Genomic DNA, 24512 nt, shown 5'->3' with positions numbered 1-24512 from the left:
GCTTCTGTTGTTGTGGAGTAACTCATGCAGTCAGCTTTGGCTCTAGGATTTGGTGTTACATGTTATTTATGTAGTTTATTGTAAAAATTCGGTCACAGTCCCAGCGATCACTGTTACGTTGCAATTATGGCTTTATTTTTTGGTGATTTCGAAAACGTTTTTTTTGTTTGGACATGTTTGTTTTGTTGTAGTACGGAGTTAGACTGATGGCCTTAATCTAAGTTTTCTTGTGGTTGTTGTTGTTGTTTGACTTGCATCCCACTGGGATTTTTTGCACACAGCGTTGGTGTACGGTGCTTTTTTCAGGAATATTTTGCTGGTTTTTTCATGGATTTTCTGTTTGCACAGTCACATAGTCACTTTAAGATGTTTTTTCTTGTTCGTGTTTTTGTGTTTTTGGTTGTTGTGGTTGCACCCGATTCAAGAGCCGAATGGCTCACAGGGCTATATCAAAATAAATAAAATAAACTGAAACTGGGTCACCAATGATAACGCACGCCCTGAAAAGAATGTACTCTGAGAATACATTTGGTTTTCCATTCAATTTGGATACATTCCACATAAAATATGTTGATGTTGTTTGTCTTAACTTGCTGACCCACCCCTACTGGACATATGTCAAAAAGAGCTTTATAGCTCATCGTATTTCTGCAGTCTAAATAAAAATATTGATTCTGACAGACATCCATACACCTACATTGAGACTCATAGGCTTAAGACACCCCATACTCTTACACGGAGACCCATATAGAGATCCTTAGATCTACACAGATATAGAGACATTGTAAATAACCTTTTCATTTACCAGATAAAAATCAAGCGGAATCTCTTTTTCAAGGAACGCCTTGGGTTTCAATAAGTTCTGCAAATAAACAACAATTAAATGCCAATGTAAACACAGAGGTCCTAATAGCCAATACAATGATCCATGTGTGCTTTTGGGTAAGGCCAGGTGGTGTAAAACTAGCACGTGGCCTATTCCAAAACCAAATTTGGATCAATTCCCAAAGTGTAAATAAGTATGGGCAGACATTTCTTGTGTGTGTTTAGTTTGTTGTCCTTCCCCCCGCACCTCCGATTAGCGCGAAAGAAGTTCAACAGCACACATACATACATGTCCGACACAGCATTGGTAACCATTCATCCAGCAGTGGATTGACAAAGGGCCGTCATCATTGCCATCACAATCGCTGTCATGTATTTCACATCGTGCAACCTGCGCGCGGTCACGTGGGTCGTGCTCTCGCTTTGTACGGAAACCATTCGGGTAAAACCCCGCAGTAAAGATCACGCATTGAGATCTTAATCTCAGATTCCCGTGGAGGGGGAATTGGGGGGGGTGGAGGAGTGGGTTACTCACGCTGCTAATTCACCTGTGGCCGCTGTTCGCTTGGCTGGCGGCTTACACACAGCTGGGGCCGGCGGGGGTCAAGCAGAGGTCTGACCGCCCCCTCCCTCCGCGTTCAGAGGGCCCTTGGCTCCAGCAGCTCGATGCGGGCAGGAGGTCCTCCCATATAAGGAGCTGCAGAGAGTCATTCGCGGGCCATGCAAAATGATCAACTGAAAAATGAGCCTGTTAAATTTGGTCAAACATTTAATTAACTCGCTCCTAATGCGATGGCTGGAACTGCTTCTCTTTGGGTGAGGCGTGTGATGATGTTAGCTGGCTATTGACGATGTTGCTACTCGCAACTGCTTTTCCAGGTTTGCTCCCTAGATTTATTGAATTTCGAGTCCCGCCTGCGGTTGCCTTGGCAGGGCCACACCAAATGATTTCGCGGGGCCTTACACGGCCTGCGGGACGGACGTTCCCCACCCCTGTGGGTCTAGAGGGCCAACTCTTATACGCTGGCCAGAGATCTTGGGAAGGGTGGCAGCGCCCACACTTTACCCCATCGCATATGGGCCCGCTGATCGACTCGACGTGGCGCACCTACTTATGCAGCTGGATTTAAGGGACCTGGCACCCTAGATTTCACTCCTATATTGTACCACGTAATGGTCACTGAGCATCGATTTAAGTCAATTCTTACACTCGCACTAAATGAGTCGAATCGTAGGTATGGGGAATGAATGTCCTTCAATGTGATCATCTTATCTTATATAAATGTATATCGTGCAAATGATGATGATGTCATTTGCTGAACACTACTTTAAACTTTAAACAAAGATATGTATTTTTTCCAGCTCTTTTTCAGAAGTGACCTGGCCATCACAAGTGATAGCTCAACGAAGTGGCTTATCACGTGGATATTTATAGCAGCCAAATACTCTTAAACGCATGTTAGTTATCAATGTCGAGGGAAACACCGGTGGACCCGGAGAACAATCCACGCGACCACGGGAAGAGAGAGAGAGAGACACGCAAACTCGAAATATACAGCGGGCGTCAGGGTCGGCATCGAACCCCCGACTTCCTGCCTACCAGGCGAGGTAGTTAACATCTCCTAGCCACCGAGTTGTCCAGAACTTGCGGAACGTCAAGAATCGCGTGGGCGCCGAGGGAGGAGGAGGGGGGAAAGGAGGGGGTGGTGTGTCGCGGGTGGTCGCAAGTTCGGAATCCAAATCGTAATCTTTTATTTTTATCCTTAAGAAATCCGATGAGCTATGAAGCTCTTTTCCCCCCCACACACAGATGCCCAGCAGGGCGGCGCGGCGGAAAGAGGAACACGTGGCTCGGAGAAGAAAGGCAAGTGCGAGAGAGGATGAGCCTCACTGCTGTAACTATCTTACTGCACAGATAGTTACAGCAAGTGGCCTTGGGCAGTGCCGGATTATCCCAATCGCAAAAGCAGCTACATGTGTAGTAGCTACGGGCCCCGCACTTTCAAGGGCCCCGCGCTAAACGCTTTCAAGATATCAATTCCGGTTCAGTGATTCTGTATTTGCTCTATCACTATAGTACTATACCGCCTTCAACTTTTATGAACGACTAGGTGTTTAAGATTAGCGATTTGTCGAATTATCTGGCTATACAACAAATGAAAAAATACAATTACTTTACTATGCAAGTAAAAAAAAATTTAGTTTATATTTATGTCTTTTTTTTTAGGGCCCCTTTATAACATATGCTACAGTCCCCGCACGAGCTTAATCTGGCACTGGCCTTGGGCACGATTGCGTGTGATGGCATGATGGTCGATGGACGAGACTGCTAAAGGAATGGCAGCCAAAGGAGGCGAACGCGTCCAAAAGGCCGTGCGCTGCGAAGGTGCAGCGGTGAAATCAGCGAATGTTCAGCGGAGAGGTGGACTGCGGCTTAACGATAACGAACTTATGACGCAACTGACAAAAAACAGGACTTATTAACGTCCCGGGAAGACTTGCATGATGTCCCCCAGGACAGTTGTGATTCATAAAGAGGATGTCCTGGGGTGGGGGGGGGGGTGGAATCCATGACAGATGGCAATCATCGTCTGGGTGGAGGGACGTCTGTGAATCCTGGCAGTCTGGAGGACGCATCACGTCGAGGTGTGGTTTTTTGTGTGTTGTTCTTGGGCAAGTCCCAGCAAGTGAACCCCCAGGGTTGGGTGAAGGTGAATTTGTGTTGGTCGGGTGACTGGGCTCGTGTGTGAAGTCCGGTTCTGTCCTGGTCCCTGTGCATCATTTTACTTTGGCGAGTAATGCCTCTCTGTCTTCTTGTGTTTGGTTAGTTGGCCTTCCCCCGCATCTTTGATTAGCACGGTTGGCTACGTACAGTGCGTAAGAAGCTCAACATCGATTCACACGTCAAAACCAGTCCTATTCGTCACGATACATGAATCAGTATTTACGATTAATATCCGAGCTTACGTAGAATATTTTGCACGGATTCACCCCCTCCCCCGCCCCCCTGGTCGCTGGTAAACTGGGAGGGAGGTGGCACGTGACCGCTAGCCGCAGCGAAAGCGAGATATATACTGGATGTGGTGTGCCGGGTGTAGAAATATTTTTTTGGGCTCATTGTAAAAAAGAACACAATTTAGGCTAAAGTGATACAATTTAGACGGCGAATAAACTTTTGAAATGACACAGTGATAATCGAGATAAAAATACACAGACGATTGAGTCGTGACTTAAACATCGATGCGGCTCGTTGCATCGCCGGGGAAGTGAATGGATCTTGTTGGAAATGGAATCTGTGAGTACGGCAGCAGTCTCGTCGCTGCTGCTGCTGCTGCTGCGTTGAGTTCCGACCTTTGGAACAATTCCTGGCAGTTGGTAGAAAACAAGATTTCAACAAAAAAAAGACAACCAGAGCTGGCCAACCGTTCCATGCAGAGAATGTCTATGGATAAATACCTGGAACAAAAAAACCAACAACCCTTAGCTGTCCCGATTTGCCACTCGGCGAGAAATCCTAACGGCACTTTGATTGACCACCCCCCGCCCACCCCCGCGTGTCGCTGACGGAAAACAAAACGCGCACCGTTGTCGTATTTCTGCCGGCGAGACGATCTACGGCCGTTTCGTGTCGGCCCAAATCGCTCGTGACTTTGTTTCACAAGAGGAGGCCAGTCTTTGCTCTGGTGAGCCCACATCTGGGCAGTGACCTGCAATCGCCAACGCTGTGACTAAGAAGCTCCAGTACGTCCTCGGCTGTTTCTACGGTTCGCGTACATACGTGAGCACACACAGGATTACGTGACGCTCGTAAAACATTTAAAAAAAAAAACACTATTGTTTATCCTGTTTCCAGTAAGCTCTGGTATGAGTCTCGTGTAAGTCAGTTGTTGTTTTTTTGCTCTGGTGAGTTTGCACATTCCCACCACCCAGCAATTCCCCGTAGCTGCCGTCACTGCCTCCAGACCAGCGCTGCTCAGCTCAATGGGGCCTTGCCAGCTGAGATAATAAATACAGGGGGGTTCTTTTTTTTTGGGGGGGGGGGGGGGGGATCGCGTAAATATATAAATGTGTGTCATTAAACACGCCACGACCCGACAGCCAATTAGCAAGGTTTGTCGCGTTAAACAGAACATGCCAATTCGTTACTAGTACAGCACACCGGTGTGTTGGAGAGGCGAGCCACAACACACTGGTATGTTGAAGAGGCAGGCCACAACACACCGGTGTGTTGGAGAGGCGAGCCACAACACCGGTGTGTTGGAGAGGCAGGCCACAACACACAGGTGTGTTGGAGAGGCAAGCCACAACACACTGGTATGTTGGAGAGGCAGACCACAACACTGGTGTGTTGGAGAGGCAGTCCACAACACACCGGTGTGTTGGAGAGGCAGGCCACAACATATTGGTGTGTTGGAGAGGCAGCCACAACACACTAGTGTGTTGGAGAGGCAAGCCACAACACACCGGTGTGTTGGAGAGTCAGGCCACAACCCACCGGTGTGTTAGAAAGCCAGGCCACAACACATTGGTATGTTGGAGAGGCAGGCCACAACACACCAGTGTGTTGGAGAGGCAAGCCACAACACACTGGTATGTTGGAGAGGTAGGCCACAACACACCGGTGTTTTGGAGAGGCAGGCCACAACACACCGGTGTTTACGTGACAAACCTTACTAATTGGCTGTGTCGGGTCGTTGCGGGCTTAATGACACACATTTATATATTTACGCGATATAACCCAAACCCCACCCCCCTGTATTATGGGTGTTATGTTTAAATTTAAAATTACAGTTCCTATGATTACTGTTGCTACATTGTTTTTATAGCTTTATTTTGGTGATTCGAAAACATATGGTTAATCTAAATTGCCTTATGGTTGTTGTTGTTGGCTTGCACCACTGATTTTTGCACACAGCGTTTAAATACGTTTTTTTTGTGTGGAATATTTGCTGGTTTATTCCAGGATGTTTCTGTTACGCGTTGTCGCTTTAAGATGTTCTGTGTTCAAATTGTGTTTGTTGCGGTTGCACCGGACTTAAGAGGGCTATACCTAATAAATGAAACTTGAAACTTGAAATATTGGTCGCGAAAGCCTACGTGTTAAAAGGAGATAATAGAGTGTGAGTCACAAAATGCATTTCTCTCTATTTGGAAGATTCTGAGAATGTGTCTGTCGGGCGTTTGCTGGCGAACTTTTAAAGCGTTGCTCGATTGTCTTTGTCAGCCGCCCGTGTTTGTGATCCACGCGTCAAAGCAAGGCGCACGCAACGATTGGAAACCTTCTTTAATAACAAAAAGTGGCAATACGATTTCAAGCTGAATGGTAAATTGGGACAGTTAACCGTTTTCTCTCTCTCTCTCCCCAAGTTTAATCCATAGAGACTCTCTGCATGGATTCGTTTGCCAGCTTAGGTTTAAAAAAAAAAAATGTTTTGTATCAACCGCCAAGCATTGTTCCAAACATTGGCACTCGACAACAGCAGCTACGAGACTGCCGCCTTACTCACAAACTCCGCTGCCAACAAATCAATTCACTTCCCCCGCACCTCCGATTCGCACGATTAGTTAGGTGCGGTGCAAAAGAAGTTTAACATACATTGACATGTTGCTTCTCATGATCAAATTCAGTTACAGTCGACTCTCGATTGTCCGCGTGCGGTTTATCCGATTTGCGGATTAACCACGCACCTGAGATTTTGACATAAATGAATAACTCATTAATTTCCCCTTAAGCCCAAATTAATAATCAAAAACAGTTAGACATTATTAGTCTTGGAAATGTTTATTACAAGTCAAGTTCTTAAACGGAACAAATATGTTGCTCCGGCTAATCCGAAATACACGTGATCGCCTCTACAGTACAGTAGTTGCATATATTTACAACACTGGACAGAGTTTGATTGGTGTTGATTGACGTGGCTCTGCGATCATCCACTTCGTGGGCAGAGTATTCTGCGCAGGAGCATGAAAGTGTTATCACTAAGCACGTGCAGTGATAACAAACTACATTAACACCATTGGAACCTCCTTTGCCAGAAGCAAAATATGATAATTGTTTTTTACCCTTTTATCTGGCAACAAAACTGACACCTTTTTTTGGTGTCATCTGGTCCAACACCATGTGAGACTTGGCTCTAAGGAAAGCTGTCTCGAGTGTGGACCAATCAATTTCAAGGACAGTGCCAATACATTATCAGAGTTATGTTTTTTGTTTCCATTCCGACCGCAGGTATTGTGGCCAATGCCAAACATGACTCCTTGTAAAAAAAAGGTGTCATTTTTGTTGCCAGATAAAAGGGTAAAAAAACAATTATCAAACTACATTTTATTAACTTAAACATAATTTATAGAAATTTTTGTGTTTTTTGGCATAAAGATCTGCGGAAAATGTCAATTTTTTGGGGTTATCCGCAATTTTTATTTATCAGCGGCCGTCCTCCCCATCATTAGCGCAGATAATTGAGAATCTACCGTATTTAAAGGCTTGTTCAGGACGTAGTGCATTTTGGATAACTGAATTCTGTAGAATTATAATGAAGATAGTTTTCATCCAGCGCAAAATGTTCATCAACCCCAGGGTACTTGAGAACTGAGTCAAGGATCAACTGGAATTCAAAATCACGACCATCCCATAACGAGCAGCACGCATCCCATCCTCTTGCTCCACCCAGCCAGACCTTCTGACGAACAGCTTTCGAATGTACCGTACCCTGCCACAGGGCTAACGTGAGTTGGCAAGAATCAGAATTTGTTCCTGACCCTCCTCAAGGTCGACTCAGCCTTAAAAAAACGTGCTATTCCGGCCTCTCCGTAGGCAGCTCGCTCGCAGCACTTGACCCCAACGGGCTGTTACAGACTACCATGGGGGGTGGTCTTTGTTTTTGTCTTGTATCCTATATACGCGCGCCGCTTTACAATCGGCAAACGGCTATAAATAGATATTGCTTTAAACAATCTGAAACATAAACACTCGCGAGCAGGAGTTCGAGAGACAGTGCCGGGGTGAAGCGGAGGGGGGGGGGGACTGGATGGACCACTGCCAAAATCTGCCCCAAGAAGAGCGAGCTTGCATTAAACCCATTCCCACGTATCCTCCGAGCTTTGCCAAGGAATAATGGATTAAAAGACACACCACACACACGGGCGCACGGACTCACACGTGAAGCCCCCTGGTTGGAAATTGACGGTAGAATCCGCTATGGAAATCGAGTGCTCGTTAGGTGCAGGGCCGAGTGAGGTTGACACAGCCAGGCACGAGCGGATGGGGGGGGGGTCATCGCAGGGCCCAAGGGCTGGGGCAATGTCAGGGAGGGGAGTGTTTAAGATTTGTAACGGCGTTGAATGCAGCGGCCTCTAGTGGCTGCAAGGGATCAAACACGAACTTTTTGCGACGCATGGGATGCACAGGGACGCCTCTACTTGCGAAAGAGTTTGGTTCCCAGAGGTCTGTTCGTAAGTCGATTTGTACGTAAGTTCCAGCTTTACTCCTCACAAATACGTCGTACGGCTATTACACTAAACACGGGCAATGGCTTTAAAAAAGTATTCCTAATCTTCTGCAGATGTGGATGCCACTGGTTCTCCATGTTCTGTAGAAGCCACTGGTTCTTCATGTTCAGCAGATATAGATGCCACTGGTTCTTCACGTTCTGCAGATGTAGATGCCACCACCGGCTATTGCGCGACGGTTGAACTTACGACTCTCGGTCCGGACAGGCGACTGGTCATACGGTCAGGTTTGTTCGTATCTCTGAAAGTTCGTAAGTCGGATGTTCGTGAGTAGAGGATTCCATGTATGTACAAGAATGTGCTTGCGCTAACGGTACATGCGTTGAGTCGTGCCCGTGAGAACCCATGATGTTTTATGCAAATCGCATTCTCGCACGTTGCAGAAATTAGACCATAGAAAAAGGGAAAACCACACAAATGAGACGGTAGCTTTTGAACAACGAGGTCGTTTGCGTCTTTAACTGAAACCGTAACCCCGGAATCGCCTCCGATTAGCACGGGTGGCCAAAGTACGGTGCGAAAGAAGTCCAACGCACGTGACAATTCATCAAGCGCTCAGAAGCGGTGGATCACTGAAATGGCATTGTAAGCTTTTGCCAACAGCTTCCGCGGATTTCTGCTCCCGCTGCCCATTGTGTCCATCCTGTTTAACCGTGGGGGGGAGTGGGGGGGGGGTTAGAGGGGAGTGGGGGGGGGGCACGAGGCAGTGCGTTTCCTGATTCAGTGCGTTTCCCCATTCAGACGCAACTCAGTGGTTGACGCGTGTGGAATTGATTTCCAAATCTGAGCACTCAGCCCTTGGCGTCCGTCTTCATCAATTCAGCTGCTCACCCCCCTCTCCTCACCCCCCCCCCCCCCCCACCTTGCTGTTGTTAACTAACAGTAGAGAAGTCGAGGCAACTCCGCAAGGAGCTGCAAACTCGCATCTCGGCCTGCCCCGTGTGTGGCGTGCAGTGAAAAAAAAAACAAAGAAAAAGATTCCCCCCACCCCCGTATAGCCTGCACAGACTTTTGGGGCAAGTGCTGTTCGCGAGTAGCGAGCCACCTATGAAGGCCGGACACGGCACGCGCGAGGGGATGTGGGGGTGGCCAGCACCACGCCCGGCCGCCTTTGTCTCACCGGCGGCGATGTTGACACACCGCACCAGGCGCTCATTTGAAGCAGAGTCGAGCGAGCGGAAGGAGAAGGAACCCTTTCGTATAAATTGTCAGTGGTTACATTTTTGACTCTAAACTTTCGTGACTGCAGGAATGCATTTTCTTTGGTTCTTTCGGTGAAGTCACGTCGACAGAAGAATAACAATCAAAATAAAGTTAATAAAAATAATAATAAAAACAAAACCACAACGTTTCCATCGCCCCTTTTCCTGATGACGCCCGCTTGTGTTGCGATCGAAACGTCCTGGATTTTGTTTTTATTATTATTATTTTTATTATAATTTTTATTTTTATTCATTTTTTTTTATTATTGTCAGTGGTTACTGGCCACGGGCGTAATTCGAACTCCGATCGTCAGGTTCATAGCGCGGACGTGCTAACCGCTGCGCAACCGCTCCCCCCCCCGCCCCCCCCCCCCCCCACGTGGCACGCAGCCGGCACACCGCCACGCATGTGGGCACCCATTCGCGGAAAATAAATCTTTTACATTTTGCTCCGGTATTTAAACGCCTGCGTCTCGGCTAAGGTGGATATAGTTCGAGCAGAGCCACGTTTAATGATTACAAATGAGAATCCCGGACAGTGTTTGCTACTCCCCCCCCCCTCATCCACCACCGATCTATCGATCCGTCTCTCATTCCGTCTCATCTCTTCCCGCACATCATCCCTGCGTGTTTTCCCACCGCTTCCTTGACTCCAGTTCCCCCGCGTTGCCAACGTCCTCGCAACCCCTTTTTTTTAAATTTCGCTCCGACACGCCACCACCATCACCACCGTTGTTGTGGTGTTGTTGTGTGTTGTTGCACATGGGGGGTTTCGCGGTTCGAAATCCAAAACAGGCCTGCCCTGGTTAATACCGCAGTCGTATTTTAGCCGTGAAATTTCACGCGCGGCGTCTGCTTCACACGCGCGGCGTCGCGTGCCGGCATCGACGTCCACATTCTTTCGCGTGCCAAATTTGAAAAAAATAAAACCACCTCCCCCCCCCCCCCAAGTTACTCACTTGGAATATACACAGCAGTCGTGGCTCGCCTCCCCACACACCCACCCACCCCACGCCACACCTCCCGACAAAAAAAAAAACACAAAAACTTGGCAGGACCCTCCTGAAAGGAGTCCTGAGACTCAGCGAGATTTCTCCCTGGGTGTGACCAAAGCGCAGTGATCAACTACCGTGGAAGCCCGCAACCACGTGGGCACGTACGAATGACCTCTTTATCCATTTTTATTTCCTTTCCCGACACCCCCCCCCCCCCCCCTTTGCTCACGGCCTTTATTGTAATTGCTTCACTAATTCACTAATTCACTCGGGGCATTAATGCGGCACATGTGCGCGGTGGGGTTTGGCGAGTCTCCCCCTCCTCCTCTACCCCCCTTGCCGCCGCCCCCCACCTATGCCCTCCCCCCCCCATCCTCTCGCCGAGAGCCGTTTGAGCGACTGGCTTGGAACCCCATCTGGGCCGATCAGGATGCCCGCCGTTAACGTGGGAGAGAGAGAGAGCGAGAGAGTCCTTTTGTGCAAAAATTGGCCACGGGTTCGGCCAACGTTGAGGTGGAGGGGGCTTGGGGGCTTCGTGGGATATCCACGACTCCCTCCGCTACCCCTCCCCCATAAACCATCCCCCTCCCACCATAATCACCCTCCCTCCCGCCTTCACGCCAAGATGCACCATTAAAACAAACGCAATCATATTAGAAGGTAAAGGTTCAGCTCTGAAATGGCGTGCTCTACGCCACTGCTGGCGAAAGGGCCGTGAAAGGGGTAGCCCTCCAGAGCGCCTCTACGAGGGCGTTTGTTGGCCCCAGTCTCTTCCCGACACTGGGCAGACGTCTTAGAAGGGGGCGCCGCGGTGGCTAGGAGATGTTAACTACCTCGCCTGGTAGGCAGGAGGTCGTGGGTTTAATCCCGACCTTGACGCCTGCTGTTTATTTGGAGTTTGCGTGTCTCTCTGTCCCCGTGGTCGCGTGGATTTTTCTCCGGCTCCTCCGGTTTTTCCATCCACGTTCAAAATCGACATCACGCGTTTAGATTATTTGGATGACTCTTGATTTAAAGATTTCGTGACTGCAGGAATTCATATTCTTTGGGTCTTTCGGTAAAGCCACGTAGATAAAAAATAATAATAAAAATAACAATATCACAACTTTTCGATTGCAACACAAGCAATCGTCACCTGATGACGATTGCTTGTGTTCAACTTACGAACTTGTGAAAATATGAACAAACCTGTCCGTATGTCCAGTTGCCTGTTCGGACTGAGAGTCGTAAGTTCAACCGCCGTGCAATAGATGGCGTTGATGGCATCTACATCTGCAGAACGTGAAGAACCAGTGGCATCTACATCTACGTGAGATCATACAAATTTTTAAGCCATTCCCCGTGTTTAGTGTACATGCCGTACAACGTGTTTTGGAATGGACAGGAGTAAAGTTGTACTTACGAATAAATCGACTTACGAACAAACCTTTGGGAACCGAACTCGTTCGCAAGTACAGAAGTCCCTGTATGTTGAACTTCTTTCGCGCCGTACGTAGTCAACCGTGCGGGGGAAGGACAACAAACTAAATAATTTGAAATAAATTCGTTTTAAATCCCCTGGAGAGCCGGGAAGTAACGATGCATTGATTAATCGATTAATACAAAAATCATTCAAGTGCAAATGAACGTGCATAAAATCGTGCTTGTGAAAAAATACTTATTTAGTTTTTATTTGTTGTACACAATTAGTTCTTGTGACCTCCAGCCGCAGGAGGCCGCTACGTCTAATGTAAAAAAAAAATTCGAAGTATTTGATTCTTGCATCGAATCACGACAAATTAATCGAGTGAATGTTTACACTCGTCCGGGCAAGCCGCCCATGATTATGTGACCCACCTGATCTTGCCTCTCTCATCTCCTTCTATGTTCACCCTCGTCTTCTCTGTCTCTCTCTCTCTGTTCACCCTTCTACCTGTGCCCAATCAGGTTTTCGGCCCTTCTCCCCCCCCCCTTGCACCCCTCCACTGGAACACAATAAGCCCCCCCCTCCTCCTCCTCAACCTCCTTCCGTTCCTCTCTTAAATCCTCACCTCTTCTCCGTTGCCCATTCACTTCCCTCCCCTGGCCCCTCCACTCCTTCCCGTCCCTCCCCTACGCTTTAATGACCTCCACGCACCCCGTGTCGCGGTAATTCATTCCTCGGCCCTTGCACGCCTCTGCCATCCAAATATATTGTTTTTGCTTACACCGTTTTGTAAGCCATGTTAAGCGCCTCGAGCAAACGCTCGAGGCGGTTAACATAGGAACGTGGAATTTGTAACCACTATCTCAAGACTGCCAGCAGGAATTTGTGTAGCTCTTTGCGCATTTGAGTGTGTGACCATAACAGCGTTTATAACGTGTAACCACTTAAATTTCGATTTAAAGCTTTCGTGACTGCAGCGATTCATATTCTTGGTTCTTTCGGTAAAGTCACGTAGAAGGGAAATAATACAATAATAAAAATATGAAACAATAATTATTTTTATTATTTTATTATTTCCCTTTTGCGAGACTTTACCGTAGAAGGGAAATAATAGAATAATTTCAAATAATGATTGCGACTTTACCGAAAAAACCAAGAATGTGTAGCCACATGTTATTTTTTGGTCGTTTTTCCCGACTGACCCGACGCTTCTCCATCGGTCTGCTATGTTTGGCTGGGCGATCGCGGATTGCGACACATCGACGCAGCGCTGACACGTGATGTGTTGTAAGAGCCATCTCGCTTGCATGAAACAACACGCTGATGGCTGTACTGCACGTGGCTTGTATTCCAGCGCTGTGGAGGCAGCTAGGGTTGGTGGATGACACAAATGAGTGAAATTCCCTCCGCCACACCTGGGGTGTCGATGTTTGCCATCTTCCGGTTTGCCAGGGTATGTTTATGACCAATGCTATTCATAATAAAGTTTTTTTGGGGGGGTTAGATCGCGTAAACCGACAACAGCCAATTAGTAAATGTTGTCAAGTAAAAAAAAACGTGTTAATTAGTTACTACTGCAGCACACCGGTGTGTGTGAGAGTAAACCCTCAACGTGTACAACCAACACACCGGGGTGCTGTACGAGTAACGAATTGGCACGTTCTGTTTACGTGACAAACCTTACTAATTGGCTGTTGACGGGTGTCGGTGGGTTAACGACACATTTATATTCACGAAATGTAACCCTCCCCCCCCCCCAAAAAAAAAACTTAATTATGAATTGCCAGGGGGTATGATGGCAGGACAAATCTTCATTGGTTATTTCGGTAAAGTCACGTAGAATGAGAATAAAATAATAAATTGATAAAATAAAATAACACAATAAAATTTTCACGACGTTTCGGCTACAACACAAGCGGCCTTCATCAGGTGAAGGGACGAGATTGTCTGGAGGACAGCGTTTACGTCTGCGCAGGGGATCGAGTGCTGCCCACCCACTCGTGGCGTGTGGCCTTACTCCGGGTACTTCACATTCCCCATACTCGTAAACGCTCATTCATCGATTTGGCCAAACATCCCAGTGTAGGACCGCAGAGCCTAGCCAATTGTTGGCGCCTCTTCCCGTTCACCTGAGCTTTCACCAGGCGCTTTCGAGTGAAGACAAATTCCACAGCGTGTGAATGTGCACTTCACGTGAACGGCGGCGGCACGGGAAATACTTAAATATACAAACAACGTGGATTATAAACATTATTCACGGGGTTTTTTTTCTCTTTCTTCATGTCATGAGCACATGAGTAACATGAACACAATTGCGGTAGGAATCTAATTTACTTTGAGTGGCGCTGCATAGGGCCACAGAAACGACATTCCCAGGAGTTCCAAATATAAGGTCTCTGCGAAAGAACGTCCGTCCTACGTTCCCGCATTTTCCTCTGAAGTTAGTGCGATGTTTCCATCGATACACATGCGCCACATTCTCCCGATTATAAGACGCACTTTGTGCGTGTACGGGGAGAGCGGTGGTGTAGCGGTTAGCGCTACGCTGCGTTATGAACCCGGCGACCCGAGTTTGATTCCCGCTCAAGGCCACCAACGCTCGTGACGAATATCTTAACCAGTCCTGAGCCTCCCTTAGGTTGACTCAGCCTCGAGTGAGTACAGTACCTGTTGCAATGTGTTAACATTATTACTAAAGAGAACAAGGCAAGCAGGGAATGGTGCTGGCTACCCGACCCTCTGTGTGTCGTGCCGGTCTTCATAGGCGCTCGCTAACAGCACTTGCGCCAACAGTCCGTTGAGGCTATACGGCTGGTCTGCGTCTTTGTGACGAGATTTGTACAACTCACTTGAAATATTGGGCACACGTTTTTGGTTCATCTTACTACTCTCCTTAGTATCCTATCATCCGGAGAATACGATCGTTGGTAAACGGACGGGGGAAGAGTTCAAACCATACAACTGGGTGGGTTTCTGCAGATGTTGTTGGTTGGCACGTGTGTGGGTGTCACGGTATACGACAATGCTCAACGTGACTGTACAAGAACCACTGCATACTTGAGAGATTGCGTTGGCATGCAGATTTATTTGAAGCTGCTTTTAGGTTTTGGCTGGGCACATTAAACCCGTGGTTAAACTGCGCGCTTGTAACCAATGCCCCCAATCGTTTTTTTACGAAGTTATGATTTTCTTATTTCTCATTGGGTGCTGATATTATTATTATCAGAGTCAAGGAATAAGGCAAAAAAATATATATCTTGGGAACCGTTCAACTTTTTTTTTCTTCTGTGACCGTATAAGATTATAAGATGCTTTGGGAAGTAGGACGAACCACAAAGTTTAAGGTCATTTAGAATTTTTTTTTTATATTATCAGTATTCTGGAAGTTGATTTTCACGCACAGCTTTAAAATGTGGGAGATGTCCTCTGGTTGATGAGTCTGAACGGCTGGTGGTGTCTTCTGTCCTCTGGGTGGCAACGTTTTGGCTTACGAAGAAACTGTCTTCCTGAAGATTCTTCTGAACAAACGATATTCAATCGTTTGGAAGACAAATGTATTCTCTGGGGATAATAAGATGCACCCCCAAGTTTTGCTTTAACATACGGGGATAAACATTTTTTTAAATTGTTTTAAACATGGTCTCATAATCCAGAGAGTATGGTACGCGATCTTCCTACCTGGGAAATGTCTTAAAACAAGCACCACGTGCCTTCGTCTGTGGATGCACAGCAGCGCCGTCCTTCGTGGTCGCCTTGCTCTTTAACATTTTCCCTTTATACTTTGTTCGTCTTCCCTCGCCTTCCCTTCCCCATAGATAAAAAAAAAAACCTACAGCTTCCCACTCGCAGACCCCAGGGCACCCACGCGGCACCCACGACCCCCTTTTATTTGTTTTTATCCCGGGCTAAGTCAACGCCAATTTACGGGTGCGCTGCCACCGCCGTTTCTTTTTTGTTTTACACCGAGGGCCTCCTCGTCATGGGGCTTATCACCGTGACATGGCATTAGCCCCTAAGCTGCCCGGGCAAACGCAAGCTGTTGACATCGCTTCCCACCAGACACTCGTCTCTTGCCGCGATGCTAAATCCCATCTATCGTCCCGCCGTCCATCTGGCTGGACGAGCAACACGTCCCATGATCCCACCGCCCCCCCCCAACCCCCCTCGGCTATTACATTTCACACTCTGCCAGAGCGAAAATGCCCTGCAATTGCTTGCTCACGCCACTTCGGACGTGTTGGAAGTTGTGGGGGGTACTCACACTTTACCCCGCCACGTGAGACTTGTCGATCGGCCCACTTTGGGCGTACCCCTTCATATGTACTGCTGGAGGAGTGTGGGGGGGGAGGGAATTCAGAAAAATCTTCCCCGTGGCTTCAACTGCCGCGCCGGATAGGTGAAACCGAACCGGAGAACGCCAGGATTGCAAGTTCAGAGGTGCTCAACGCTGCATCACGATCGCTCAGCTAAAAGTGTCCTTTTCGAGGCAGACCTCTGGGTTATAACCGGAGTTAATATGAAGAGCAGACAGAGCAAAAAAATAAAAAGCAAAGTGTGCGATGCTGCAACAACAACAACAACAAGAAAAAAACAATCAAATGGCCATAAATGAACCCTCGCTTTACAATATGAATTACATTTACATGTACATTTATCTTGGCGTCTAAAATGCCACCGCGTTCCCAAGGCTGTAAAAAAAAAGTGGGACTCGCGCATCATGGGGTCCTCTAAAAGGGAGGTATTTATAGACAGCGGTTAGAGACGTGTTGCAGTGGAAGATTTTAAGACTCAAGTTTACAATCACAGCGGGATACAAATTTAGGGTGCGATGATCAAAAGCGTTGGAATGTTTCATTGCCCCAGCAACTAATCCAGGCTGATCACTCGAGAGAGAGAAAAAAAGGACCGAAAGAGATATGACGTGAATATTGTAGGATATATCACTCATCGTGGTAATTGAGGACATTTGGTATTCGCGCGCCTTCTTATAGGGCTATCATGCAGGCGTGGCGTTTCACAGCAGTGGGGTAATGTTGCTGTGCGTGCAATCCCAAAATTGATCATCAATTTGCGGCGGCGCGCAACGGCCTACTCTTTTCGAACCCTGCCACCGGAGGTTCTTGTAACGTCCACTGCAAAGCAGACGGCGCGCCTTTAACTCAGGTGGTACAACTGCAGCGTTAACCAGGGCGGCCTGTCTGAATCGGAATCTCGGACCTTTATAGCGAGTGGCAAACATCGTCCCAGCTGGGCCAATGTTGGTCCCACGGTTGCCGAGAGGGCGTCGTGAACGAAGGAGCATTCTCCGGGAATGAGCAGCTGATGAAAAGGCTCAAGCAGTTTGGAGAGAAGAAACCTCAGCGATGGTGTTGGCTTAGCACCCAGGATGACTCTAAACCCGGCAGACACGCGGAGTAGTCACCTGTCCTGGCTTTCCCAGGACGTCCTCTCTCCTTTTAAGCAGCTGTCCTGGGAAATATGTAAGTCTTCTCAGATTAGCATTTACCACCCATTAGCACAGTTGGCTCCGTACGGCGCGAAAGAAGATCAACGTACAAGTCCCAGCTTTTACCAGTTGAGTAACAATACCACCACTCACAACAATGCATCTGCATGTAAATATCTCCTTTTTAATATTGTGAGATATTGAATTTCCCATGATATGTACCGGTTTTTGTGTTTTTAACTCGCATAAGAGCCAAAAGGAAATGAGAAAAATATTGACTTGCTTCTACTATGCTTCAAGTCCAGTTTTTTTGTCTGTAAGTGCTATAGATATTCCAAAATAGCACAGATTTTTTTTCCTATTTTGGAGTACATTCTCTCGCCTATACATTTACGGTTGACCCCATGGCATTCCACAGTGAGGGGCTCGATTCGAACCGCACGTGATTATATCGATGACAGGTCAATGAAACGTAAAAAATCTCTAGAGTAATATTTTTCCTCGACCTCATTTGTTTTCCAAAGGACACACACACAACACACACAACATAAACACAACATACACACAAAACACACACACAACATATACACACACACACAAAATACACGGAATTGGCTACGTTGAATTATTCACTGCCACCAAATAATTAACATGCCTATGTATAATTATTCATATCTTGGCCTCTACACGAGCGGACGTGTGAATGCGAACCACTTGCGTTTATGTTAATACAACAACAAAAAACCTGTCCAAGGTTACGCTGAGACACAATCGGGTTTTTTTTGTATCGTCGAGTGGGAGAGAAAGCATGCCTTACACATTGCGTCGAAACTACCCTTCGCGAGTAACATTATACATGCCGAATATTTAGAGTTCTCACACGCACACACAGACACACGTACAAACGTACGGTCTTATTTATACAGCGGCACGGATAGACAAAGATCCCCGTATAGCCTTAACAGACTGTAGGGGCAAGGGCTGTTAGCGAGCACCTATGAAGGCCGGAACGGTACACGAGGGGGTGGGTGGCCAGCACCACGCCCGACCGCCTTTGTCTCCCCAGTGGCAATGTTTACACACCGCACCAGGTACTCATTTGAGGTTAAGTCGACCTGGGGGAGGCCCGGGACCGGTTCAGATAATCGTCACTGGTGTTGGCCGTGAGCGGGAATCAAACCCGTGTCGCCGGGTTCATAGCGCAGCGCGCTAACCGCTACACGACCGCTCCCCACCACCTGGATAGACGCACACACATTCCTCGCCGTTTTCACCTGGCTAACAATGATACCGAACGAGCGAATCCCCTCCCCCCCCCCCATGTCACTGAGGCTGTCAAAACCCAGCCGGGAGTTCCGGCTGTTGCCACCGTGGGGCTTGAAAGGGAGAGGGAATTTTTAGTCAACGCCAAGGTCGGTCGCCCTCCCCTGGAGCGCACACGACTCTCCTGGCGTTCCTCTCTCAGATCCCCGGCGATGGGGGGAGGTTGGGGGAGCTGAGCGGTGTGGCCGGGCGCGTCCCCTCGTCTCTCTTGACCGTGAAAGCCCTTCGTTGACCCGTTAGGTCCATCGCCAACATCATCATCATCATCACCAACATCACCATCATCACCAACATCATTAATATCATCACCAACATGGCCAACATCACCATCATCACCAACATCACCATCATCACCAACATCACCAACATCGACCAAAGATCACCATCATCTGCAACATCACCATCATCACCAACATCATCATCATCACCAACATCGACCAAATATCACCATCATCGACCAAATATCACCATCATCACCATTATCACCAACATCACCAACATCGACCAAATATCACCATCATCACCACCACCAACATCACCAACATCATCACCATCATCACCAACATCACCAACATCACCAACATCGACCAAATATCACCATCATCACCACCAACATCACCAACATCATCACCAACATCACCATCATCACCATCATCACCAACATCACCAACATCACCAACATCATCACCAACATCACCAACATCACCAACATCGACCAAATATCACCATCATCATCACCAACATCATCACCAACATCACCATCATCACCATCATCACCAACATCACCAACATCACCGCCAACATCACCATCATCACCAACATCATCACCACCAACAGCACCAACATCATCACCAACATCACCATCATCACCATCATCACCAACATCACCAACATCACCATCATCATCACCATCATCACCAACATCATCACCACCAACAGCACCAACATCATCACCAACATCACCATCATCACCATCATCACCAACATCACCAACATCACCGCCAACATCACCATCATCATCACCATCATCACCAACATCATCACCAACATCACCAACATCACCAACATCATCACCATCATCACCAACCGGCAGCGGCGGCCCTCCCAGCGTGGACGATCCTCAGGAGTGCTGTGATTTCCTTGACGCGTTTCCTTAAAACGACGACTGCCACCAATTTTCTATCCCTTTGTGCGCGCGCGCGCGTGCGTGCGTGCGTGCCCGTGTGTTATTCATGTGTTCTTATTTATTTATATATTTGTGCATCTGTGTGTGTGTGTGTGTGTGCAAAAGGGCTCAGCCAATCAGAGTGGCTCGCCTTGTGCACCACATCTCAGGAGCTTCAAGACCTCCTCCTCCTCCTGCTGCATCTCACGCGCCGTCTCAGCACCCCTCCTCCCATCGTCCCCCGTCTGCTCCCGCCACCACAACAGCCACAACCACCGCCACCACAACAGCCACAACCACCGCCACCACAACAGCCACAACCACCGCCACCACCGCTAACCACGAGACGATCGTCTACGCGGATCTGTCTCGTGGCTTGAAGCGCCGTGAGATGGATTCGCCGCGTTCGTTTCATTTTTTTTTGCATCAAGGGCTCTGCTTCCCTCGCATAATTCAGCTCCGGTCGAATAACCGTGCCACCTGTTTCTGTTTAGCTGGGATTGTGAATGTGATTGCGAATGTGATGATTGTGAATGCGATTGTGAACGTGATTGTGAATGTGAACGTGATTGCAAATGTGATTGCGAATGTGAGTGTGAATGTGATGATTGTGAATGTGATGATTGCGAATGTGATTGTGAACGTGATTGTGATTGTAAATGTGATTGTGAACGTGATTGCGAATGTGATTATTGCGAATGCGATTATGAACGTGATTGTGGATGTGAACGTGATTGTACATGTGATTGTGAGCGTGATTGTGGATGTGATTATTGCGAATGCGATTGTGAACGTGATTGTGGATGTGATTATTGCGAATGCGATTGTGAACGTGATTGTGGATGTGAACGTTATTGTGCATGTGATTGTAAGCGTGATTGTGGATGTGAACGTGATTATGAATGTGATTGTGAACGTGATTGTGAATGTAAACGTGATTGTGAATGTGAACGTGATTGTGGATGTGAACGTGATTGTGAACGTGATTGCAAATGTGATTGTGAACGTGATTGTAAATGTGATTGCGAACGTGATTGTGAATGTGATTGTGAACGTGATTGTGATTGCGAATGCGTTATTTGCCGTACTGACGTGGAAGCCGCGCGCTGTCCTCCCAAGCGCAGTGACGTTCAGAATGGAGAGCAGAATAATTGAGACCTCTCTTGAAACATCAACAACAACACCAAACACGTTGCTTGGCCCACTTTTTTTCATTTGTATCGTCTCATCCACGCTCCTCTCCCCCCCTCCCCAACGCCCTTCTCCACCTCCCTCGAACCCCACAGCCACCCACCCCTCGCCACTCCCTCTCCTTTGGCAGCTGTGATGTCTGGCGTGAACTGAATACGAAGTACCCGGCCCGCCCGCTCCGCCTCAAGAAGAGACATTACTGGAACGGAAAAGGGGCCTTGCTTGACATTTCGCTTGGCAAGCTGTAAAATTGAGACGCGGTGGGAATTTTTTCTCTCTCTCTCTTCATTTTGAGTTCCGGAGGTGGATTTTGTCGTTGCTGCTATTGTTGCTGTTGTTGTTGTAATCTAAAGCATCTCGCAATCTTGCCCGTCTTAAGTGGAAATCGTGCGTGTGCGGTCTGAGTGTGGCACCGATGGTGAACACACCAAAGACAAAGATCACCCCGTATAGCCTTGACAGGCTGTTGGGGCAAGTGCTGTTTGCGAGCACCTATGAAGGCCGGCACGGCGCACGAGGGGGTGGGTGGCCAGCACCACGCCCGGCCGCCTTTGTCTCCCCCGGTGGTGATGTTTACTACACACCGCACCAGCTACTCATTTTAGGTTGAGTCGACCTAGGGGAGGCCCAGGACACACAGACACACACAGACAGGGGACTGATGAAAGTGGTTCTCTTAGGGTTTAGAGATCCACAAAAGCCAACACGCCCGCGAATGCCGTTTTTTGTTGTTGAAATTGCTGTTAAACTGGAAAACAAAACGGGTGTTTCATTTCGATTTAAAGCTTTCGTGACTGCAAGGATTCATCTTCTTTGGTTCTTTCGTTAAAGTCACGTAGAATGAGAACAAAATAATAAAATAAAACAATAAAATTCTCACGACGTTTCGGCCACAACACAAGTGGCCTTCTTCAGGTGAAAGGAACAAACCTGTCGGGACGACAGTGTCTGTCGGGACGACAGACATTGTAGCTCTGTCGTCCCGACAGGTTTGTTCCTTTCACCTGAAGAAGGCCACTTGTGTTGTGGCCGAAACGTCGTGAGAATTTTATTGTTTTATTTTATTATTTTATTATCATTCTACGTGACTTTACCGAAAGAACCAAAGCGGGTGTTTCATTGTCACACGATATGAATTCCTGTTATGACGGTAACCCAATTTGGGTTTAAATTTCGTGGTGAGTTGCCTGGTGGTGAGTTGACTGAATGTACAGACGACCTTTGTGAATCCACTGCTGGACGTAGGGCCTCCCCATGCCGCGCCGGTCATGAGAGCTGGTTCACCATACTTCACCACGTTGGTTCACCGCGGGGAAGAATTGACACGGATCATAAATAACACCGTGTTATATTCTCACATGGATGATTCGATGCGCGCAGCCTGAGAATGGAAATAGGTTTAAATTGATGAACCGATGCAGGGGCGGATCCAGGGGGGGGGGGGGGGTGACAGGGGTGACATTCTGCGTGTAAGTGTACGACACTCGGTCTGGCGGACTCCGTGCAACTGCATCGTCAGAGTGTGTCGCCAACCGATGGCGTCTAGTTCAACAGCCCGACTCTCTAAATCATTCTTGAAATTAAAATTTGTTGAATGTCACCCCGGGCTGAAAATCCTGGCTCCGCCCCTGAACCGATGCATCGTCACGTACCGAACAGACGTCTTTGTGATTACTGTTGTGCATGTATATGTCGCACAGACGCAGGGTCAACTGTTACGACTAATCAATTCATCAACGAACATCGGGCTCAGCTCACGATGCGCCTATCAAACCACGTGTGTAAGAATCAATGTTTCTTTGCGATTGATGCACGCTGTACGTAATGGGGTTCATGCGATCCATTCAGTCACTAGAGGCCGCTACGTGCACAAAAGAATGCGTTCTCGAATCAAGTCAGAGCCCTTCATCTATGGCGGTGTTCTTCAGCGCAAGGCCCGTGGGCCGCTGGTGGGTGACACGTGGTGGCCTTTAGTGGGGCCCCTGACAACACACAAAGAGTGACAACACTCCCCATCGTCATCATCGTCGTCGTGCTGCTGCTGCTGCTCTCAAACCCCCAATGGTTTTGAATGCGTGGCGGCTCACACACCGAGGATGTCTCACGAGCGAAATTTGCACCTCTCTCCCCTTTGAATATTCTTGAAGTTTCACTGCGCTATAGCATCGCGAGCAAGGGAGGAGGGGGGTGGTGGGGGGGTGCCCGAAGCGATTTCCTGTTCAAACGAGGACCGAGGCGGCGACCGTCACCCGTTTACAGCACTGAGCGGTGGAAATTCCACGTTGCTATGGCGGGGAGTCAGTTTTTAATAGTTAGGACAACCGCTGTTGAATTCCCCACAAAGTGTCCCACCCCCCCGAATTATTAACGACCGCCGACGGATGGCGGGCTGCGTTACCACCCTCCAAGAAGCCGGGGCTGGAACACGACAGACGTCCCATTGGGAGCTGCTCGCTCAAAACGCTGTGCCACACGGCAGGTTGCGAACTCCCGAACAGACGCAAATATTTTACTGCGAGTGCAGCAAACCTCCCCTGGGGGAGGGGTGGGTGGGGGGCACTTACTCTTTACCGCGTGCACTCTGTGTGCGTGTGTGTCTGTGTCGCATCTGCAGTGTGTGTGTGTGTGGGGGGGGGGGGGGGGAGGGAGCGGTAGTGTAGTGGGTTAGGCGCCGCGCTGCGAATCCGACGACCCCGAGTTCGATTTCCTGCTCACGGCCAACACCGGCGACGATTATCTGAACCGCTGCTGGACCTCCGCCTAGGTCGACTCGGCCTCAAATGAGTACCCTCGTGTACCACAGTGCCGGCCTTCATAGGTGCTCGCTAACGGCACTTGCCCCAACAGTCTGTTACAGGCTATACGGGGGATCTTTGTCTTTGCGTGCGCCCATTGACACAGCGTTGGCTTCACGAGGGTCATCGTTGTGCCTAAAATAAATAAATAACTACACTTAATTTCAATGCGGTTATACGCAATAAATAATTCAAAGCAATATATATTTGAAAGCGTCTGCTAACTCAAACATGCCAGCTGTGTCCATCCCATGTTAAGTGCCCCCCCCCCTCCCCCGTCTGTCTTCCTCTGTTCTAAAAAAAAAAGTCACACTGTGGGCACGGTGGGAGCATGGTGGACTCCACGTGGACAAGACCACCACAGCAGGACTGCCTCCCACCCACTCCTACATTATCATCATCATCATCACACGATCTCACCAAGCCCGCAACGATAGATAGTTCAATTCCTCGTTTCAGTCACCGGTGATACGAAGGCAGGCGGGGAGTGATGGCACAGTGGTTAGTTTACTGACTTTATACTTTTGATTTAAAGCTTTCGTGACTGCAGTGATTCGTGTTCTTGGTTCTTTCGGTAAAGTCACGTTGAAGGGAAACAATACAATAATAAAATATATATAAAACAATACAATTCTCACGACGTTTCGACTGCAACA

General features: G+C 48.1%; 1 protein-coding gene across 3 annotated transcripts in view; it reads right to left on the bottom strand.

The window, feature by feature from the left end:
- Nucleotides 1–19961, bottom strand: part of LOC116945238 (uncharacterized) — a 90125-nt gene extending 70164 nt beyond the window's left edge. Inside the window, exons 1-2 of one of the 3 annotated variants that reach the window (XM_032959562.2) lie at nt 19793–19961; nt 1361–1522 (exon numbers count right to left, since the gene is read on the bottom strand). The gene's annotated coding sequence lies outside the window, so the exon portion shown is untranslated. The remainder of the gene's footprint in view (nt 1–1360; nt 1523–19792) is intronic. The other 2 variants (XM_032959563.2, XM_032959564.2) reach the window with 2 other exon arrangements.
- Between the last annotated feature and the right edge of the window lie 4551 nt (nt 19962–24512).

The sequence above is a fragment of the Petromyzon marinus genome, chromosome 23, assembly GCF_048934315.1.
Source record: "Petromyzon marinus isolate PM22_M1 ecotype Great Lakes invasive population chromosome 23, UKy_Petmar_22M1.pri1.0, whole genome shotgun sequence".
Classification (NCBI taxonomy): Eukaryota; Metazoa; Chordata; class Hyperoartia; order Petromyzontiformes; family Petromyzontidae; genus Petromyzon; species Petromyzon marinus.
The sequence above is the reverse complement of the archived record's forward strand: the minus strand, read 5'-3'. Positions and strand labels throughout refer to the sequence as shown.